A 23,531-nucleotide genomic window follows, 5' to 3' on the forward strand; every position below is an offset into this window, starting at 1 on the left:
TGCAGCTGCCCTACTATAACGAGAGGTAAAATACATAATTCATGTTCGAATAACGAACGTTCCCTTCTTATTTTTTAATTATATTGAAATGTGCCTTAACCACTTTCAAAATAATAATCTTAACAAATATTTTATTATTATAACCTCTATTTTATATTTTCTTTCACTTTCCAAATAATTGCCTACATATTTTTTTGCTTCTGTAAAGCATCAACACATTTTTGTGGCATAGAAAGTAACTAAGCTTCATATATATTTCTTTTTATAGGTATTTTCAGTTATTTCAACAGATAATTCTATTAGTGATGAATTATCGTTTCCTTTGCTAATAATAAATCATTCTGCTTTAGACCTGTGTCAGGATTTATCTGTGGCAATCAAAGGATCAAATTAAAAATGAAATTTGTTAAAATGTTGATGTTTTTACAGTCAATATTTTAACAAAATTTTCAAAAAACTATGCATAATTGGACAATGCTCAATTCAAAAATTTCAAACCAAACTCCTCAAGTTCCGCAGCGGTTAAAGTAGAGTGCGAAACCACACAATGGTGAGCTTAGATTAACACTAATGCAGTTGTCTGTCAGGGTAACTGAAAACTCGGTAATAAAAACATTATTTTGACTGGATGAGAAAAATTGGACATTTTTTCTTATTCCGTCCTCATCCAAGATTAATCAAATCTATTTTTATGTGCTGTATAAAATTTTGCAAATGATAGGACTTTTTTTAAAAGATAACTTTCACTTTCCCGAATTTTTTGAGGGACTTTTGAAAGTGACCATTATAGTATAAACAAAATAATTAGGAAATAAAATCCTAAAATGTATTTAAATGTGTATACGTTCTTTTTTTGTATGTATACAGTACGTCGCATTCAAGATAGAGATAATCTCATACTTTCACTATGTGATTTAATGAAATTTTTTTAGTCACTCAAACACATTGCAGCTTTTCTACATAATTTTACGTAAGAACAAAATTGTTTTAGGTGTTTTTTTGTTGTTGTGTTAGACTAAGTAATAATTTGATACGTTACCAGTGTCGTTTCCGAATTTTTCAGTAAAATGATTTCCTTCAAAAATCTATTGAGATCAGTAGTTTTTCTGGGCGAAAAAGAAATATATATTATTATAGTATCCTGACCAAGTAGTACATTTTTTGTCGCCATCAGAATCTGTCCTACAAGTAGGACCAATTTTGTAATATTCACCATATAAAAGAAGAAGTGTCAATAAAAATTAAGTAGTAGGAAATAAATTAACTGTTTGAATTTCAAAATAAAACCATTTATTAAATATTACACACACCATTTATAATAGTAAAAAATTAAATTCAAAAAAAATCTTGTGCAATATAGAAAACCGGTTTTCTCATTTGGACCGCTAGTTTCCTTTAGTCTATTTCAGAAAGGCGTAGAGTAATAAAATAAGAAATTCCGTCCAGTTAGGCAAAATTTCGGTGTCGGCAATAGGTGTAGGTCTTGAAATAGTATTGTTTGTAATATTAAAATTTCAAGAAATTGCGTAAGAGAATTCGGAATAGTATGTTTTCTGACCTGAAGTGTCAATATCGAATTATTGTGTACGGATTACTTAGGTAGTAGATTATACAGTTACATTTTGCATTTAACAGGTACCGCTTAACCTTCTGCCTAATTCCAACTCTATTTCAGATTCGGCTCTCTTTTTTAAGTGTATCCTACCGGCACGCCTTTGACACACTATTTTCAGTGTTTGTGAATGGATAATAATAGGCTAAACCCATACATTGACCCCAACCCGGGTGGTACTACCTGCCCTTGATAAAAGGAACGGATTTTAATATGAAATCAATGCCAAACTATGAAAGTGGCTTAAATATTCGTTGGATCACTTTGTGGTCTGACGAGCTTTCGATAACCAAGTTATTGTCTTTAGAGACTGAAGATAAACTGTTCATCTTCAGTCTCTGAAGTCGATAACTTGGTTATCGAAACGTGTATGAATCCAAGTGCGATTTCATATATTGTATCATATCTTCTTTCTTGGTTCCTTCACACAATGCACAAAACCATGAACCAGTATTTTCTGTTTTATGTTTCGGCATTTTGTTTGTTTGGTTATACTTATTTTATTGAAGTTTTCCAAGTTTATTCTGTGTAACTGTGATTTGTAAAGGCTGCATGTTATTTTCACTGCTTTCTGAGCTATTGGCGCTATACGAGAAGACAAAGTACCATCTGGTTTTTGATTTTTCATTGATCGCGATGATTTTTTCTTCAAGAACTCCTCTAAATCGTTTATTCTTGTTGTCACCTCTATTTTCATCATCATTACTGCAAGAAGTTATAACAAAGGTTGGAGGTTGCAAAACATCAGCTGAACCCACTGTTTACACCAACACTCACAATTACAATGTTCGAAGCGCGTTTCGATAACCAAGTTATCGTCTTCAGAGACTGAAGGTGAACGGTTTACCTTCAGTCTCTGAAGTTCTGGTGTGTTCAGTATGAATATCACCAACGCTTTCAGAAATTCCAACTTAAAACATCAGCAGGTGCAAATTGGTCTTCTGTAAATACAGGCCTATTTACTGACCAAGCTCTTGAAGCACGGAAGGCACTCCCACAGTGGCCGCTTTGACACATGCCTCATTAAGTAATTTTGACATTTGCGTTTGATATATTTTATCCCCTTCATATAAGCGAAAAAACGTTTCTTGAGTTGTGTAAGTCTGCAAAGGACCAAAAAATGCTATATCCAGAGGCTGTAAACGGTGGGTGATATAGCCAGGCAGTTGAAGTAAGACCATTCCATTTTTTTCTAACAAACTCACAAGCCTGCAAATTTTTATTGTATATTATATGGCCATTGAGCAGTATGTACATTGCAGTTGATATGTTTTTGGAAATTTATCGGCCATTCAACAAAGAGATCTGAGTTATATAATTTTAAGGTCAGAATAAAATTTTTAATTTCTTATTTCTTAGACCTTTTGATATATTAATGTATATAAATGTTCTTGATTTTAGGTCTCTTCTGTTTTAAAATTAGTTTTTTTGATCATTTTTAAAAGAAAGATAAATTTTGACGTTTCGACTTTTCTTTAAGTCTTTATCAATATATCAAAAAAAAACTACAGTAGGACCTCCATATAACAAAATTGAAGGTTCCAAAGTAAAAGTTCGTTACATAGAAACTTCATTATAAAGAATTTGGTTTGTAAGTTTGAAAAAACATATAAATAGTAGTACTTGTGTTTTTATGAAATGTAATATTATATAAAAAACTCAATTAGAGCAAAAAATATACTTATGTATTTATCTACGTGAAATATACATATGTAGGGGAAGTTGGGGCAAAGTGGTCACCTTAACAAAGCCTTCCTATAAATATTTTTTTAGTAACTGAGAGAGTATTTTGGATGACTGAAGTCTCTTCTTCCATGATTTAGCTGTTGTTTCCCGACATATCCAGTGATTCTAGACCAGAGCTATGAATTTATAGAAGAAAAAGTGAGTTAATGCAAAATATCCGCTTTGCCCCATATATGGGGCAAAGTGGAAAGTAATTACCAGATAAAAGAAAACACTATTCGTACATAAGAGTTTAATACAAAAACAAATAACACTTCATTGTTGTGATGAAAACAGCGAAAACGACATTTTAACAATTTTGAGCATTATGTATCAAAGAAAACCTTAAAAGATTGTAGGCTTTTTACTATGAAGCACCACTTATTATTGAAATGAAAGAAAAATAAACATTTCCTCTATAAAAAAAAGAAAGGAACAACTGACATAAACATAAAGTTATTCCTAATAAAAATTTAAGAAGGTTATTAACAAACTTTAATTTTTCCGTGCCTCAAAATTTCTACTTTAACTTTTCCTAAAATTTCGTTAATAACAACTTCGCTAATGTCTTTCATTTCAGGGAAAACAAAAATATCTCTCGATTGTCTATATTGCCGCAAAAAGGAAACAATAATCTTAGGTTCAGAGGTTTTTTCAATGCTAATATTTGGGCAAGAAACTTTTTTTTTGTCAATTTGTCAGATATTAATTCTGTTAATATAAATTCATCACTATTTAGGTTTTTGATGTCAACCTCTTCAATATCGAAATCCTTTGTCTTAGGATAAAATTCTAGATCGCTATCTGTATCACTTGAATTTACCAACTCAACCAGAATTGAACTGTCTGACGACGTAGCTTCATCGTGTTTGTTCCCTTTTGTATCTTTGTTTTCTTGGTTTTTACCAATATTTTTTCAACCGCTTCTTTTTTGCCTTTTGATATTTTAATTTCTTTTGCAACTTTTAACTCTTCATAATTAGGGGTTGATGTTAGCACCATGGTTTTCCCCCTTTTTAATTTTCTTTTGGGCGCTCCTACATCACTCACTTTGGGTAAGGGTAATATGTCTTGCGGTGAATAATATAGGTTTCCAGAGATTTCTTTTGAAATGGGATCTACAGCTTGTGATTTTTTTAGTACTGAATGGACTATAGGAGACGGGGATCTAACTCTAGAGGTCCCTGGTTGTGGAAACTGATTTATTTCATTAAATCTATTCTCAAGTAGAACTGATTGCGGAGTGTTTGGACGCTCATCCTCTGGTAGTCTGTCAGTAGTCTCTGCCGGTTTGAATAGTTCCTCTGGAAATACATCCGGATTATATGGATAAATTCCAGTGGCTTTGAAGCCATTAATAGCATTTTGTGCAGTTGCGGCCCGTTTAAATGCGTTACCAAACAGTTCTCCGACTTACATTAAATTTATTGAAAGAAGAGGCCCTAGCAGCTGACGTATATTCTGGCAGTCTTAGAGAAATATATTTGTTTCTGGTTAAAAACCCATAAATCCAATCACGCCCTGCAAGACCTTTGATGGCATTAAAATTATGAGCAATCTTATTTTTTTCTGCAAACTGGAATGCAAGGTGTCTCAGTTCCCGCGTGCCGAGGCCAAAAACCCTACTTTCCATTTCTATGATGAAATCCGCAAGTTCCTTTTCTTGCTTTGCCGAAAAAACAGGTCTAAATCGCCCTAGATATTTTCTTGAAGCTGCTTCAGGGTCCTTGTTCGATTTGACTCGTCTTCGAAGTGTTGTCAAAGGGACTTGGTACTGACTTGCTGCCTTTTTTGCACTAAGTATATTTCTGACATCCTGTATAGCTGCTATCATACTGTCTTCCTACCAAGATTGTTGCCGAGTTTTACGTATATATTTACGCACCATTATGGAAATTCTGAAAAAAAAATCAACTTAATTTTTCTATAGGGCCAAAGTGGAACACGTTGCCCCATAATAGGAAACCCACTTTGCCCCAATACGTATCGAAGCAGTATTTTGAAAGTAATAAAAAAATTAGCTTGTTTTGTTTGATTGCTTATATGTACGTCTCAGATATATATAAAATGTCATTCTAACCTTATATGATACCGAACAAACAATTTGTATTTTCAGCTAAACTGCTACTTTACTTACCAATGAATATTACAAGCACGTGGTTCAAAACTTTTCACTTCACGAAAAAATTGCGTGCAGTCTCGACCGTGGTTAAATGCAGATTAAGTTAGCTGTACATACGTAAGGGGAATGATATACGCGAAGATACCTATAGATGTCGTAACTATGTTGGAAATACCATATAAAATCACTTTGCCCCGAGGGGCCACTTTGCCCCAACTTCCCCTACATAATAAAAAACAACAACAAAAATCAGTACATTTTATGAAGCAATAGGAAAATGTATACAGATCAAATGGTAATTTATTTGTTTTGAGCTGGGAAATATTTTCTAATATCTTGTTGAACACGTGTTTGTAACTTCTCATAGAAATGTTCACACCGTCATTTGGAAAACATTATCAGGCACTTCTTCAATACACTGGAAACCATGTCTGATGGTCTCAAAAGCAGACAGCATTTCGGACTTTGAGGGCTTCGGTCTTTCTTGTTCCTCAGGATCATCCGTTTTGTCGTCCTCTTAGTGTTCGAGATCTTTTATCGAGTCTATTATATTATCATCAGTAGGATATTCAGTCACAATCAAGTCGAAACTCGCATCTTGAAATCGCTGTATCTTTTTTTCTTCTACATATTAAGATCTGAGACTTTCCCAAAAACTTAATCACATCATTAATTTTAGTACCATGCATTCAGAAATAGTAAATTTTAAACTTCCTCACTCAACTTTGTCAATCGTATGCACAAAGTCGGGAGAGCCCAAAAAAATTTTCCAGAATTTTCTATACAACCGGAAAATTTTTGGGGGGATTCGGATGTATTTACTTTTTGAATTAGTTCAAGGGTATGTATGCCAATAAAATTTCATGAAAAAATATTCATTATTCGCCAAAATACATCGAGTAGAACAGCAAAAATCACGAATTCATTTTTTCCAGATTTTAGACTTAAAACTCGATTTTGACCATGTTCCCCCAACTTTGGAAAATAATAAATGTCATATTCTTATTCAGCACCCTCGAAAATATAAATGGTTTTTAGCGGCTAGAACGAGGTTGGTCGGTTTTTCGTTTTCTAAGCGACTTTTTGGGGGTGATCCGCTCGCCTATAACTTTCCGACAGCTGGCAGGTTCTTCTAATGTGCCTCCCCTTGTCACCATTCCTGTAATTTTAATAATAAAAATTACTTTTTGGATCTTATTCCGAGCATTTTAATTCGTTATATGGAAGATTTTCTTCGTTATCTGGAAACATTTTCGTATAAAGGAATTTCATATGTCACAGAGAAGAATATAGAAGTTCATTACAAAGAGGTTCTATTGTAATTTTAAAACAGAAGAGACCTAAAATCAAGAACATTTTGATGCATTAATAAAATTTTATTGTATTAAAAATTATCATTGGTGGAAAATATTCCCCCGGCGGCAGCACTAACTGTACATATCATAGTTGTACTGACGCCACGTTCACCACTTGTTAGACTTCCTTACCTGGTGCTTCCTTTTACGAACAATTTTTTGGGGAGACTTTTTTGCGCATTGGTAAAACCAGATTCGTCCATGTTAAATATAGTGTCGGATGTAAATTTATGCTTATCGAAAATTCGTTCTAAAATATCGAAAAAGTGACTAACATTTTCTTTATTAAAGCCCGTGGTTCTAGCCATTGAGGTTCCTTCGGGTTTACGGAGCGAAAGGTGGGAAAAACATATTTTTCTAAAATATCAAAACCTGACATCCTTAATTGTTAAACCAAAATAACATTCTTCAAGGTGAAGGATGTGCTCAGAAATAATTCTTTCGAACGAGTTTTTTTAGACCACGATCCATAGCGTCCTGTTTTTGAGATTGTAAACCTGAAAATCATTTTTTATTTATTTTTTCTATAAAAGAAATGTACTTAAACAGTCATTTTGATTTTATTTATAAGTAAACCAATTTTATTGAAATTAGAAGGACGAAAATGAATAATTGTATCATATTAATACTTTCTAAATATATACGGAAGTGACAAAACATTTAGAAATATTTTTTCTTGAAGCTAAACCTGAAATAAGGGTATATCTTTATCTTAAATTAGCCGCATTGTGTAACTAGTAGGACTATTTTTAGTGAATGCAACACGTTTCTTGTAAATATAACATAGTCCAATAATATGAGGATTAAAATTTTTATCCGAATAGCAACCCTGCATTTTTAATAAATGTTTATTTAAGTCAATATATAATTGATTTATATAGAAATAAAAATATAAAAATTTTCATAAATATACTCTATAAAATATCATCTATAAAATATCTTAAAACCTTACAATAATATGAAAGAAATTTTAAATTTAAAAATGTAGGGATAAAATTTTTTTATAAAGTTGTTTTTTCAATAGAAATAGATATTTGCAGTGAACAATTTAAAATTTTATAGCTGAGCTGTGAACCATTTTAGAATGTGTATGAAAACATTGTTAAATTTTCCACTTTTTTGAAATCATATATACAGAGTGTACCGAATAATCTCAGAAATATATTATCTATCAATTTATTCAAAAAATATTTATTTATTACAAAAAAATGTTTTTTTCCAATTGTTTAAAAATAGTTTCCAATCTCCTTTTTAATATTTCCATACAAACATAATACCTGTATCCCCATAAAGGTCTACATTTACTTGATTTTTTAACTGTTCTTTTCAACTAGTTAAAAATAAATAATAAAAATATATATCTTTGATATTATTTATCACACTTTGTAGAACTTATTTTGAGAAAAGGTGGAAAATTCTTATTTTTCAGTTTTTTATACTTGAACTACAAATTTTAATTTTTCATTGTAAATTTCTTTTGTCCTATTGCACGTATTTCAAAAATAATTTATGTCGATTTAAAAAGAATAATGCTCTAGATTTTGTTTGAAACTTTATTTTAAGATTTAAAAATAATTTTTGGGATAATTTTAATTATTTTCTATTAACAAATTCAATTTTAACTTTTTGCTAAGATCGAATTATATTAAAAAATGTTTACCTTTGGGTTGGTAGTTTGAATACTCATTTTATTGGACTAAATAGTGTTTTCGATGTCCTTAAATTTAAAGGACTGAGATTATTGTGCAAAATGTTCTTTATATTATCTATAGGAGTAACAAAAACCATACAGGATATCTGAGTATATATCGCCTTTTTAACACTACAACTACATATTACTCCTCAATTTTAGTCGATATTTTCGCAAACCTGCCAGCTTAAGAGAACGACGATAACTAGGTCTTTGAAATCTTTTTTAATTTTAATAAATTTATATATTAAGCTTCAGTTTTCCAAATTTTTATTTGAGGAATATGCTTTTTGTGAGAAATTATTGGCCTCTTTCAAAGATATAGTGTAGAGAAGTGAGAAACATAACATCAAAAGATATTTCAGACGAAGTTTCCAATGATAACTTATCATTTTTGTCGGAAGAATACGGAGAGAAAATTCCTTTATGGCAATTAAATGCGCTGTTAGTTATAAAAAAATAATTAGCAAATATTATATGTAGGTAGACAGTAAAAAGATCAATGTTCTAAATTCCTCAAAGTGACAAAATAATTATAGAGCAGAATATAAATCACGCATAGTTGCTAAAATCGGGGCATCCTAAAAGTACCAAGTAATTTTTGCTTCTTACAACGAAACCGTTGATTCTTACTCTGTTTTAAAAACATCGGTTATAGACATACAACAATGATGCTTGCTCTGTTTTATAAACATTGGCTAAAAACACATAACAATATCATTTATAATAATACACTACGGAATTAATGTGGACTGAAGGCAAAAGAGGCTGCTGCGTAATTGACAGTTGGTTGATATCACCGGCCGACAAATGAAGATTTTTTGAAAGTTGTTTGTATTTGAGTCACAAATATCACCAATTTATACTATTTTAAACACAAAAACACCTACATATTTGCCCTATCACATCAGATTTTTTTAAAAGAAGGAAAAAGCATTTTTTTCAAAATTTAAAGAAAAAATTTACAAAGAAAACATTGAGCCTAAACAATGCTACAGGACTATTTAGACTTTAGAGTGACATCTTTTACGTTTCGCGACAAAATTACGTCTGGGTGTAGTTTTTTTGTGAGTATCTTCAGTGTCAGTGACCAGCAGTAATCAGCCATCATAATCACATTCCATCGAACTTGGTACCTTGTCTCCATAGTTGTTATGTCCTGATGAAACCTTTCTCTCTGCTCTTCACTGTAATCACCAATATTATCAGGAAAAAAGTCCACATGTGAATCTAGAAAGTGGACTTTTCTGTTCATATTACACCCCAATTTTTGATACTTATCCAATAAGTTTGCAACCTTATTTTTATAGTCGGGATGTTTATTATTTCCTAGAAAATTGTTGACAACATCTGTGAACGCCAGCTAAGTATCTGATTCAGTGTTATTCATTGTGGTATCAAATTTCTCATCAGCCATCAAAGATCTGATTTGCGGTCCATCGAACACTCCTTCTTTAATTTTTGCTTCAGATAATCTTGGAAATTTTTTACACAGGTATTCAAAACTTGCATTATTTTTATCCAATGCTTTAATGAACTGTTTCATCATACCGAGTTTGATATGAAGCGGAGGTAGTAAAATTTTTTCAGGACTAATTAAATTTTTTCGTATAACGTTTTTTGTTCCTACTTTCAGATTTTGTTTTTGCTTTAAAGTCATAAAGTTTCCACAAATATAACAAAATGTATCCGCATTATTATGACACTTTCTTGAAGACATTCTGTTGTTTTAACAGTTTTTCCACAACAAATCATACATAAAATTTATTGAACACTAAAAGTAAAACGTAAGAAATTTTTTTAAATAAACACGCTAATTTCAGTAAAAACTTTATAAACAAAGTAACTGTAGAGGTTTATTTGCATGTAACCTGTTTCGAATGGGTGTGTCGTTGTTGCAACTAATATATTTTCTCACGAGAGGTCGCACGATTCAAGAAAAGAGCGCCAAAATCTAAAATTTAATTTATTTTAATCAAAAAATTTAAAATAGCCAATGTCTTAACTTTTTTAAAAACCTGATGTGATACGATAAAATGAGGTATAATTTTGTGATCAGCACTACCAAATTAGTGGAAAAAAATAATCAGAACTTGAACAAGGAAAATGATGTGGGCCGGTGTATTTTGTTTTAAGTATTTACCAATATGAATCAACTAACTATAAGTATTAAATATATAGGAAAGAATTTCGCCTAGTACCTAGTCACCTAGTATTCCAATTGTATTTTTTACTTTCTTATTATTATTTTTAAAAAATTTCTTGTTTTTATTTGTATTAACAGATATTCTTAAGCTATGGAAAGTAAGGAGAAAGAGAACAATCTGTCTATATGAAAAGTGTCCGTCAAAATGTGTTAAATAAGGGTGGTTCCATATTAGCATCAGTGTAAATGTCTTTTAGCTTATATTTACTACATTATTTTGTACAAACGCAAGTTGTTGAAAATTTAAATAATGAACTACGATATAGTTTGTAATTCATCTACAATTATTACATTCATTCCATACCCTTTGTCTACACCTGCGCCATTCTGGAAGGTTTTTGGAACTGTTATTTATCGTATACAACTCGACACTTTCTCAACTTCTTTCCCATTTCCCATTTCATTCTTTCGACCCTACATATTTTAAGTATGTTTACATCTTGGTAATCTAATTTTCTGTATTTGCTTTAACTAATTTAGTAGGTTTATGTCATCCTAACCATCTTCTTTATTACAAAAAATGAGTCTTTATACATTCCAATCTAAAAAGAATTTGCAACTTTAGGTAACGTGAAAAAAAAAGCAAAATTACGAAAAAATTTCTTAAATGGTCACCTGATGTGCTTTCCCTTTTTTCACTCTTCTATACATTGAAAGTATAGTTTTGTCACCTTTTTTATTGATAAGCAAATGGAAATACCAAGGCTATGGTTTATTTAAATACAAAAAATTAATTTGTATCTAGTATTTAAATACAGTACAATCTCTCTAGTTCTGCCACCTCGGGACCGGACTACCAGCCGAACGACAAATTCATCGCAAAAATAAAAATAGCATACAAAATCTTCTCTTTTATGTTCTTCTATCATAAACTTTCCAAAAAATTAGTATACCAGGTGTAATGCTCTCATAGTGTCCCATACTTCTGGAGAATGTGAATAGAGGCTTTATCCTCTGTGCAACAGAATCTGCACCGAAAAGACTCATGTTAATATCGTTGCTACTACTTAGGTTGAGGTTATAGTTTCCCAGGAGATTTTTTGCCTATCTCAGCCCCTGTAGGTTGTCCCATTAATTGGTTTTACCCCTATCTATTTCTTTTCAAATGCTTTTTCTATTGTTCCACAGAAGGCTCAGGTCTTATGCCATTTATTTTTTTTTTCAGAGTACCGACAAAAGATACACGATGATTCTCTGAAAGCGTTTTTAATAACGTTATGTCACTGAATCAAATATCTGCAGTTACATTACTACCAGTAAGACGAATAGGCTCTAACACCCTTTTCACTACATCGACACATTCATTACTTACACAGTAGTGTCCCTCAGGTTGCTTTCCAGCATATACTTCTAAATTGGAAGTATAGTAAACTTTTGCGTCTGTTAAAGTGAAAATTTTCAACCCGTACTTCGCTGGTTTAGAAGATATGTACTGGATAAGCGAACAACGACCTCTAAATGCTTCCAATTTTTCATCTAATGTAACATAAGCACTCAGTGAATAACAAGGCTGATAGTTTGTCACAAATTGTTGAAGAAGATCTCTCACTGCAGCAATCCGGTCAGTTAGGAGTCTCTCACGCCTAGTATGAATTCTATTTCGACTCATTGTAAGCCTAAAAATTTCAACTCCGAACCCTTCACCGTTCCACAAATCTTTTAAATTCAATCTTCCTCCCTTATGTGTCCCAGCTATGTAGAATAAACCAATAAAGGCTAGTATTTCTTCTCTATCAATGCAATTTGCATCTCGGGATCGAGCATAATTGCATGGATCGACACAAGAAATTGGTTTGTATATTTTACTAGCATTTCTATTATTCTATCAGTGAATAGGCATTTCTGGGTACTATAAGTATCCTTTATATTTTTTGCAGGCCCCTTCACAACTGGTAGTGTTGTGAGCAAATTATGTCGTGGTGTTCTTTTTGCTGCAGTGTAGAAAGTTTTTTCTATGTAAACTTTTCAACATGCACCAAAAAAATTGTCCTCAGTTTCTTCATTGAAACTAATTTCCTCTCCACTTTGTTTCGGAATCTTAAATTATTTCCTCACCAGGATCACTAGCTTCCTCCTCAACTTCATACTGTACAGTGGTTTCCCTGTCACTTTCGCTATCACTATCCACTTCGAAGAGGTGTTTATGAATTTGCTTCACATCTTCATCATTACCAAGTCATACAACTTCTGTACTGTAATGTACACATTACTTGCATTTGTAGATAACAGTCTAAAACTGAGTTAGTAGTAGAAGAAGACAACATATTACATTACAAAAATTGTACATTGCTAGTGATACAAAAATAGTCGCGTGGGATCTCAGATGAGACAGTGAAAAACTCTCTAAGTGTTGAAGTGAGGGAAACCAATCTGATACTGGCTGGACAGTCATACGAGAGGAGGAAGGTAGCGGGAGTGGGGAATGTGCGGGCTCAAACATGTGCGAGTAACACTTCAATCTGTTGTCTAGGGATCCCTCAGATGACGCGCGAGTACTGCAGTGTTAACAAGTTATGATTACATTACCAAATCCGTCGCTAATAACCAACATGATAGATGCGAAATACTTGAAAAAAAATTTATCCCACTAAATAATATACACACTCAAGACGCATCGGAAGTCAACTAAAACAGCTGGCTCTAAACTGTGTATGAGCAAACATCTTGTATTGTTCTTAAGCTCAATGCTCAATGATTCGCGCAGCTGTACGTTTTGATATGGTGATATTAGTACTGTTCTTATATTCATTTGATGCAGTCTGGTATTTAAAATAAAATGGCTATGACAGATTGTAAAATTCAGGACTTGTAGGTACTGTTCTTATTCTCGCCGATTAAATTTTTATCTAAGAAACCGACAAAAATGATATTTACAGTGCCTTTAACTTGTTTTTAGTTCATTTAAAAGAATGTTTTGATAAAAATATTTGTTACAATCTCCCTTAGGAAAGAACCTAATTATCAAAATAAAGTTTGATTTTTCTAAATGTTCTTCTAGTTATAGTATTAGAGGGGCGATATGAATTTGTACATACAACTTTTACATTTTCAATTAATAAGTTTATTATATAATTTAAGGTATTCATTTACGTAGCTGTTATTTTAGTTCATCCATAGTATTCGTGCAAATTACTTTTTTTTAATTTATGCTTTGGTCCGGAAGTTGATTTTTCTGCCAGAATCCAAGTTAAACAATCGAGTTTACTAAATATAGGGAAAGATTCACTTGTCATATCATGGTTACAATTCCAATTTTTGTGATAAATTATTATAAAATTTTGTTATTTAAATATCGGTACCTATTTATACAATAATCATTTACCTTATATAACGAAAACCAGATTAATAAGAACGAGAATTATCCAACATAGCAAGATATCATAGGAAAAAATTTATATAAATAGGTACCACAAAAAGCTACAAGGAATTCAAAATAGCAAAAGATACAAAACAATAATTAATATTTTCTATGTTGATAACAATAATAAGGACACGGAAAGGGCAACACATCCCATTTTTGAATCAGTTGGAATGCAATAGAAATTTCCATTTCACCTTTTTTTGTTCGCAATTAAATAGTTCATTTTTATATGATCCTACATAATTTGATGTATCAAACTTAATCAATAGAATTATATACTTGTATTGTTCAAATACATAAAAATATCTTAGTATAGTATCATCGTCGCAAGAAAAATATTGTTTAAAAATTATGTAGTAGTGGAGGAATTAATATATCTAAAATTTTTGTTGAATCAATCAACAAAAAACTATGTTTCCTCATGTTTGGTTTTTCAGTTAAGAGAACCTGCGTGACTTTGATGGTCTAATATACAATTTGTGAGAAAAATTGAATCTTCTAGTAATCTAAACAAAATCTAAAATAATTAATTCAAAACAGAGATTTACTAAGTTGTCAATATCTTGTTACTTGAAGAGACCACTAGCTATCTTGCTTAGATATTTTTTAATATGTATTGGATTTTTCACAAAAAAAAACTCTGAAGCTGAAGAAAATTTGAAAATAGTAAGAATATTTGACTGATATCTTCGGTATGTTTAACAAAGTTAGTTTGCAGCTGCTGGATCTCGACTTAATTAAAACAAAATCACTGGTATTGACTTTGTGGGTCAAATTATTCCTCATAAACAAAATTTAAGCAGAAAAAAATAAGCATAGTTTTTGGGGCTGTTAAAATTATCAGAAATGTTTCAAGACGTTTTATATCATATCGTCGTTGTCATTTTAATTTGTTACATGACCTATTCCATCTGTCCACTTTTTGAACATTTGAAGATTCTTTCATAGTTTTAAAATATTTAGCATATAGATCTAGTCATGTTTTAAGAGCCAGAAAGTAGAAATGTTTTCCAATTTTATGAAACTGTCTGTAGCTTTCTTAAACCTTATCTTAATTTTAGTCATTGAAAAGGGTGTCTAGTAAAAATTGAAAATCAAATTCTCACCTTTCTCCCGGTTAGTTTTCATATTTTCCCGGTAGAAATTTCGTGAATTTACTACACTTTTATGATGATGAATATTTGTTTTAGAAAATACAAGCATAATAAAGCTACCAAGTTATTTTTTTCAATTTAACTAATTCTTACTCCAATGCTGCAAGCTTTTTTAGTCGAATTTTTCAAAGAAAAATTAGACTATTACGGTAGGCATGACTAGAAGAAAAATGGGGGGCCCATCATTTTTCCCATGTTTTGAGACCTCCTGAACACGATTATGATGGTTTTTCGAATGTCTGTAGTTTCTATATATATCTATATATCTGTTTAAGCTACAATTCTTATTTTCGTCTCTCGAGCAATTGCTATGGGTCCGATTTGATTCAAAATTAGCATACATGGCTTTTTTGGCGGCGGATTGATGTTATTAGAGTTTGGTTGAAAACAAATGAATATTTCGAGGGGTCGCACTGCAAAAAAAGTGGTTTTTGACCTTTGCTCACCTCTGCAGGTCAAACGAAAAGCGACTGAAAAATGAAATTTCACATGTAGGTTCAATTAGTTGCGAGATGATTTCCTGTCTAATGTCGAAACTTTCCATCTCCACCCCTCTCCATTTTATGGTCATTTTTGTTATATTTTCTTATTTTTTTGCCAGAAAAAGTTTAACTAGAGGGTTCGAACTTCGCATGCAAGTAGGGGTGATGTTGAAGAATTGTCTTTCTCAAGTTCAAAGTTTTCTTCTTCAGTTCTTCTAGCACAAAACGCCCGAAATCATTTTGATCGTTGTAATTGTTAAACTGGACCGCCTCCTATTTAATGAATAATACGAGTATGATCGTTGCTAGGGTGATTTTTTTTACTTCCCATTTTCGAAATTTCTTGTCATTATGACAATTTTTTCTTTGTTGTCAATTGGAATTGAACAAGAGGGGTCGAGACCACCGGGTCTATTGAAATTATGAATTTTCATTCGAGAGAGGGAGAGTTAACTTGTGAAATGAAAAGTTATTGAGGAATAGCAAATTTTCTATATAAAGAAATGAGATTGAGAATTGATATCATTTCCAATAAAATCATTTTATGGAAAGATTTGTTTGTGTATTAGTTAAATTCTTCATTCGACGAAAAATTCGACTTTCGTGATGGAGCTCTGCTGCTCACGGCTTTTTTTGTCTTTTTGTGCTGCGCTATATATTGAGTAGGCCTTATAGAGAGTATCATATATTTTCAAAAATTTACATTTCTAATCCACGAAGTTTTTTTCGAGAATCATTCACTTATCTTTAGCCTATAAGTGATTCTTCTTTAAAATTATCAACTAAAATCTCCTTATTAACAGAAAATCAACTCTCTGCAGTCGCATTGCCGTGAGAAATTATTAGAAGTTACAGCACGTTTTTTGACTACTGTTTTCGATAATTTCCATCCAAAAATCATTTGCTCTACCATATATGGAATAGTTTTTCATCTTATTTAGAGCGATCTGATTCGTCAGAATATCCATGAAAGCCCTGTCTGCTATTTCCAATGTAGAGGCGTTGCATCTGTTCGCAATCAGCAAAATGTCAAATGCTTCAGACACTAGTTGCACGGATTGTTCTGAATCGTCTTATTGGGATTAAGAAAACTTATTACGAAAAACCAACATGTCATTTATCTTTGACCCATATGCTCTTGCGGTATACTCTAAATAGATATCTTGAACTTTTTTGAGGTTGCATAATAAACCATTGGTATCTAAATTTCTATTTTATGAATAAGACTGCTTTGAAGAAATTCGCCTCCAACGAACCGCCTCATCAAGTTATTCAGGAGCGAAATCTGGTCTTCATAAAGAAATGGAGTTAAGGGCCAATAACTTCTGGGCGTCTTCAAACGCAATATAAAAAATGGCAGATAATTGAGTTACTTTAGTAATTAACAAAAAATATAAATGACAATTATATAATGTGAGGCTTAACGCCAGGTCTATGGAAACTCGCCACTTTTAATATTCGTTTTGAATTAGAAATAATGAGTCTCCCGAGAACCCTACATGTACTAAATTATTTTCGATACAGTAAGTTTAACAGACCTGGCCTGAAAAGTTGATATATGAGTGCCAATTAAACATAAACGAATCTTCTATATAAATGTAATGTCCTTATTTATTTAAACTGATTTCTCACTACTTAATTTATTTATACACTTTACTAGATACTCTAAACTTTCCACTATATACTAAACTATTCACTATTCAATAAATTATCCATTAAGACTTAACTATGCACTAACTTATGTTCTAGAATGTGAAGAAATAAAAACGCCTTCTTAGAAATTAATTCAATAAAAACGGTCATAACATACTGTAAATAAGTTATGAAAAACAGGACCGGTTTGACTGTCTACACCAGTAAACAATTTTGTAACATAAACAAAAACATTTTTTACAAACAACAGCTACATTTCTATAAATGTAACTTCTTATTTTGTTCTCGTAAAATAAAGTGTGACGTGATTTATATATTAAAACTCCGAATTTGGATTTTTAAAAACAAAAATTACAATTACAATATATATTTATTAAGCAAAGTTAGAACAAAGAATGAATTATGAAAAGAAATACAGTTTTTATTTATCTTCTGTGTTTCCGCGAAGTCATCACTTTGTTATATGTTGTCAGCTGTTACTTAATATGTAACTTGTGTATCTTCATCACACACGAATGTTACCATTTAAATATATTGCCTCGAAGTGCTTTTTTGAGAGGTCCAAACATGAAAAAATCAAATAGCAATAAATCTGAATTTTAAAGTGGATAATCAATTGCTTTCCAATTCATTTCCACTTGTTTCTGCTGTATTGGGTCTACTGTACGATGCCTGTCGTTGGTGTGCAAGAGCAACATCTCACGTTTGGGACAATCTCTTCTTTAATGTTTTTTTTTTAAGCTCAACTTGATTTAAAAGACCGCAGAAGAAACTGACGTCTTTGTAAGAAATTTCCTAGTAGGACACCTCTCCAATCTCAAAAAACGTGGTTAACACCTTCCCCGTAGATAATCGAATTTTCATTTTCACGGTGTTTTGTTTCTCTACTCCATATTTGCACGTTTTGATTCGGAGGTGTAATGAAAGCCCATTTGCTCTCTGACGATTGATTATACACCTTCCATAACTGACACTAGTTCTACTCGTTAGATGAGCTTACGAACACGTGGAGTTAGCCTAACACGTTTACAGATTTGCTTGAATTCGGTAGACCAAAGTAAAGGGTAGCTTCCCCAAACTAGGGAAGCAGTCTGCGGTAAATTTCAATTTTTTGCACGTTATCAGAATTATCATCAAGACTGATACCTTCTTCGTCGTCTGGACAATCCGGCTGATGTGGATTTCCTACTATAGGTATTTCCCAGCTAAAGACTACACAGATACAGATCTTCCCCACTCTCAACAACTAAAGGCCCGTTTATATTTTATCTGGTGTATACAATAAAACAGTTAGTACGGTTTGTTTGGTGTTTAATAAGATTTTAAAGAATATCAGTAATACCTCGACTCAATTTCTAGTTATAAGCTGTTTTAAAATATTCTCTTCGTCTGGAAGTTTCATAAAAAAATAAATGTTTTCCTGAAAACGTGAGCAAACTTCAACTATGTACAGACAAGAACAAGAAATGGTCTTTTTAAGGATGATTACAATCATACTTTGTCATATTTAAATAAAGCTAACAATTTTGGTTAAAAGGAAAATTTTCAGAAAAACATTACATGAGGCAACAATGTCAACAAAAACTGTATGGTTATGTAGTATGGAATACATGGCGATATACTCAAATTATAAAGTGTTAAAAGGTGTCAATATACAAATAAACACCTTGAATTTATTATTTTAGTTACTTTTTCATAATTTTGTATATATGATAATAATTTATTATAATGATTTAATTTACTTGTCTCACGTATGAACTAAAATATAAAATAATAAAATAGCCGAATGAAGCGCCACAGGTCTTGAGCAGGTTCTCTACATTGATTGCTCTCTTCTCTTTTCCACGTCTAGAATGCAGTAAAGTTCAATTTGACAGTAGTGCATGTATAATTTTGTCAAAATTATTTAATAAGTATTAACTTTATTTTACAATTGTTAATTATTTTGTGAAGTAATCGTAGGAGTAGATTCGAAGATGAGCTCTCTCTATAGTTGAAATATACACTAAATTGTGATTAAAAGTATTCTGTTGTTTGTTGTGAACAAATTATTATCTTAAGTTTAATTTTTCAAACACTGATTAGTTAAATTAAGTAACCTTATTTTATGTACTGAATATTAGTATTTATATATGTATTCGTACTTTTTTTATATAATTTTGAAGCTTACTTATTAGAATTTTTTACGAATTTACTGTTTTAATTGAAAATATACCTCAAAGCTTAACATCTAACTGAATTCAGCGGACACTAACTAAAAGCATTGACAATATGGTTCCACGGGGCGGCTATCTTTAAAATAAATGTCCACTTGGTATCTTCAAAACTTTTTAGGTACATTAAGTATACAATACAAACATAAAATTTAAATGAGGCTTCAACTTTGAAAACTGTGTTCAAGGGAAACGTTGAAAATTAATAGTATATGTTTCTTCTTTTCTAAACGTTGTGTCTTTTCAGGCACTGGATTGGGATTCCGTGCTTCCTATCTGGGCAAGTAATTTAATTCCCTCTAGAAGTTTCCCTTCATTTCGACCTAATCAATCTAGTGTCTTCTTGGTTTACCTCTTTGTATTTTTTTTGTTTATTTATAACTATAATTTTTTAGCTTTTCTTTGTTTCCATCATATGTTTTCATTAATTTGTCTGCTTCTTTTTTACTCTATTGATTATTGATGTTTTCCTCGATATTTCCTTATGTGTGTTTCTAATTGTGTCTCATTACGATTTTCCTTTTATTGTTCTCAAATGTCTCATTTCATTTGCCTCAATTTTAGTTTTGTGCTGTTGGATAACGCGAGTTTCCCAGAAAAATTTCTTTTCTCATTGTATAAATAAATATTATGGTTGAAAGAAAGTTTTCTCTAGGCAACATCCTTGTCCTCTGAGAAAGATTATGTTTTATAATTTCTTAAAAATAAAGATGAAGGTACTTTAACTAAGAGTAATAAAAAATAGTTATTTTCATAATTCAAGGTATAGGGTCTAATTACCTTCAACACAGTAGTGCGGTCCACAAGTTCTTGGCTTCATATAGTAAATTGAGTGCGTTCGCAGAAATCTTTATGCATGCGTCAGTCACAAGTCTCAGCAAGTTTAACACAAAGTTTAAACTTGCTGCTTCAATCCCTTTTATTATAGTATTACTCTAACGACCATTCAAGTTGTTTTGAAAAATGTATCGATTTGAGTTTCGCACTGTTAGAAAATTTTTAAATAAAGAAAGAAAGATTAACACAAACACAAATCAAAAACAGAATGGAGGCTATTTACGGTGTCCATCATTTTCAACAATTGAACATTGGTCTAAGCTGTTTTGCTGAGGAGGAAAATCGTTAGAATATTACCCAAGTGCTGGAGGTCCTGTGACGGTGACTATCCAGAAGACATTGAATTAGTGGAAGAAATTGTTTTTGAGTAACTTTAAAACAAGAGACACCACAGAAGGGCATTCCCAAAACAAAAAGATCCTAGATTAGCATTTAACTATGACAAAAATTAGTGTAAGGTGGATGCTTCGAATTCTAAGAGCAGTGCAAAAGTAGCGTCGAGTAGATTGTTGTGAGCGATTTTTAGAGCTTTTCCGACCAAGAAAGTGTAATCCGATGAATTGTAACGGGTGATGAAACGTCACGAAAAGCATAAAAAAGAATAACTACAATACTTTGGGACTACGAGGGTATTCCTTTGATTGACTTTAAGGAACCAAATACTAGGTACTGTGAACCCACTGAAAAATCAGCTGAGGTGTGCGCTTACTACACGATATTTTTCCAATCCACACTGCTTCGCGTTCCAAGGCTATTGTAAACGAATGTGGCTTCACAAAGATGAACACTCACCGTCTAGCCCTGATCTGGCCCCGGTCGACAATTTTTTGTTCGCAAAGCTGAAGGCCTAGTTAAGGGGTAAAATATTTAACAGTGACGATGAAATATAGCAGGTAGTGTACCAAAATTTTGACTGTAAAGATGCATCATATTTTATAGTGGCCTAGAAGCTTATGTCAGACAATCTGAAAAGTGTGTGGATATAATGAAAGAATATATTGAAAAATTGTCACATCTTTTTATTTATAATCTTTCTTTCTGTTTTTGTGTTTATCGTATCTACTTCCTTATTTTGCCCAATATTCCAGCAAGTGCTTTTACTACTGTATATGTAACCATATACAAGGTGGATGTCATTGGAAAAGGAACAAAACAGAGCATAAAAATATATTATGTTTATTAACTTGCAAAGTAATGGCCACTGTACACAACACACTTGATAACGTTCATAAAGCTTCTAAAAACTGCCAAAAAATGCCTCTTTTAATCGATCACAGAAAGGATATCAAATATCCTTGGATAACCGACACGTCCGCAAAACAGGAGGTGCGATAAGAAAGAAGTTTATAGGCGCCAGATCAGGAGAGTACGGTGGATGATTCAGAACAGTATCGCCACGCGAATTGTAAATTAAGCACATGTGTGCAGAAGGACACACTGTCAAGTCAATTTCCTGTTGAGTTAATAGTTTTTAAATCTTGAGAGTTGATATATTGCTCCGCTTTAATTCTTTGAGTCCGTTTCTCATGTTGTTCTTATACTTTTTTTTTCAAACTTAAGAAGCTACTCACATTTTATTTACCTTATAAAGTGAGGTTTACATAAAAGAAACAATATTATTTATTATTAAGTTGTTTGTTTACATTTTACTATAAAGTAGGGTAATGTCCTGTAATTTGTGACATCAGAAGATAGTCTGACAGATTAGGTTACCTACTCTACCCTCCATATTAAGAAATAATATAATCATTTGGATCTGTCATTAATTCATTGTATATTCGTGTTAAGCAATTGAAATAATCGTTTACTATTTTTCACTCGTAACTCGTATGATTCTTAAAAAACCACTCACTCCACTACTCTACGCTCTCGTAATTTTCCAGATTACGTCTGGTTATTCCTAAAATAATCGATTATTTTCGAAACTCTTATGATATTAGTGATTATTCGTCAGATATATCAAAATTTACAATGACATCTCTGCTATGTTCCCTCGGGGGAGGTTCTTTTCTCGATTATTTTGATCATGTCTGTGAACCACTGGCCTATTCCCACAGATATATGCCTCGCTACAACTTCCATATCCTCCTCACTATCAAACTTCTCGATGTTCTAGAACACAAACCCGTGTATTGTCAGGGAACGTATACAATCAAAAAGTTTGTTATAAGATTATAATATAATTTTGGTCATTATAAGAAAGTTTGTATGAACTTATTCAGTTCACCAGCCGCAATGCTACCTAGTTTTTTTTTTCAAATAATTGACAGATAATTTTATTACGAACTCTGGCGAGTACACAAAAGTATTTTCTGCAAAAAAATTGTAAAAAGTTCCAGTCAGCAGAAACCCTGAAGTTTGTACAGTAAGTTGGTTGTTTGAAACATTTACAAATTACTGATAACGACCAAATCCATTTCAAAACGTAAGTTCGAGCCACAGATATGTCATTCTAAATATTACGAACATCTATCTCGTCCTACTTGTTTTTTAGGCAAAATTATTGATTATTCAAATTAACGCCTTCTGCTAACTTGACAAGACGAATTCAGATATAGTTCAGTTGGGTTGAACTTATTTTCATCCTAAGAGATCTACAGCAATGTTCCAACCAAATCTTGACATATCCTTTTGTATTTGATAATAAACAAAAGACAAGAAATTAAGATACAAGCAATAAAGATGAAGTTCCTAATAAGAGAAAGAAACAAAAATGGATATGAACGCAACCCATTGAGACCTTATACACCTATAAGCAGATGACGTGGACACGTTCTACACCCCTAAGTTAATTTTAGGGTTTTTAAGTATTTGTCTCCAAAAGTACCGAGCGATATTAACTTACAATCTGTTAGTCTTTCGGAGATAATATTGAACCCCTTCATTAGACATTTTATACCAACATCTCGGTACCGTTGTACCATTTTGTTTATGTGAAGAATAATTTCTATTGGTGAAAATTTTGACTGTTTGATACCATCCAATTAATTGGAAAAAAGACAATGTGCGGAAAATTGGCAAAATTGACAGTTTATTACCAACTAATTGGTTCAATACTTTACCTCAAATTTACAGAAAATAAAAAACTACAGGCTGGGTTTTATTAAAATTTTATTCATCA

General features: G+C 31.9%; 1 protein-coding gene across 4 annotated transcripts in view; it reads left to right on the forward strand.

Moving 5' to 3' along the window:
* The window catches only part of LOC130897570 (protein bric-a-brac 1-like), a 61,716-nt gene that overhangs the window by 34,341 nt on the left and 3,844 nt on the right, over positions 1-23,531 (forward strand). For 2 of the 4 annotated variants that reach the window (XM_057806501.1, XM_057806502.1), the window contains one exon: positions 1-19,550. This exon is cut by the window's left edge and continues 13,325 nt beyond it. The exons of the other annotated variants lie outside the window; for them this stretch is intronic. The gene's annotated coding sequence lies outside the window, so the exon portion shown is untranslated. Of the gene's footprint in view, positions 19,551-23,531 lie in introns of those variants that run through there. 4 annotated transcript variants of the gene reach the window in all.

Source organism: Diorhabda carinulata, chromosome 8, assembly GCF_026250575.1.
Source record: "Diorhabda carinulata isolate Delta chromosome 8, icDioCari1.1, whole genome shotgun sequence".
NCBI lineage: Eukaryota > Metazoa > Arthropoda > Insecta > Coleoptera > Chrysomelidae > Diorhabda > Diorhabda carinulata.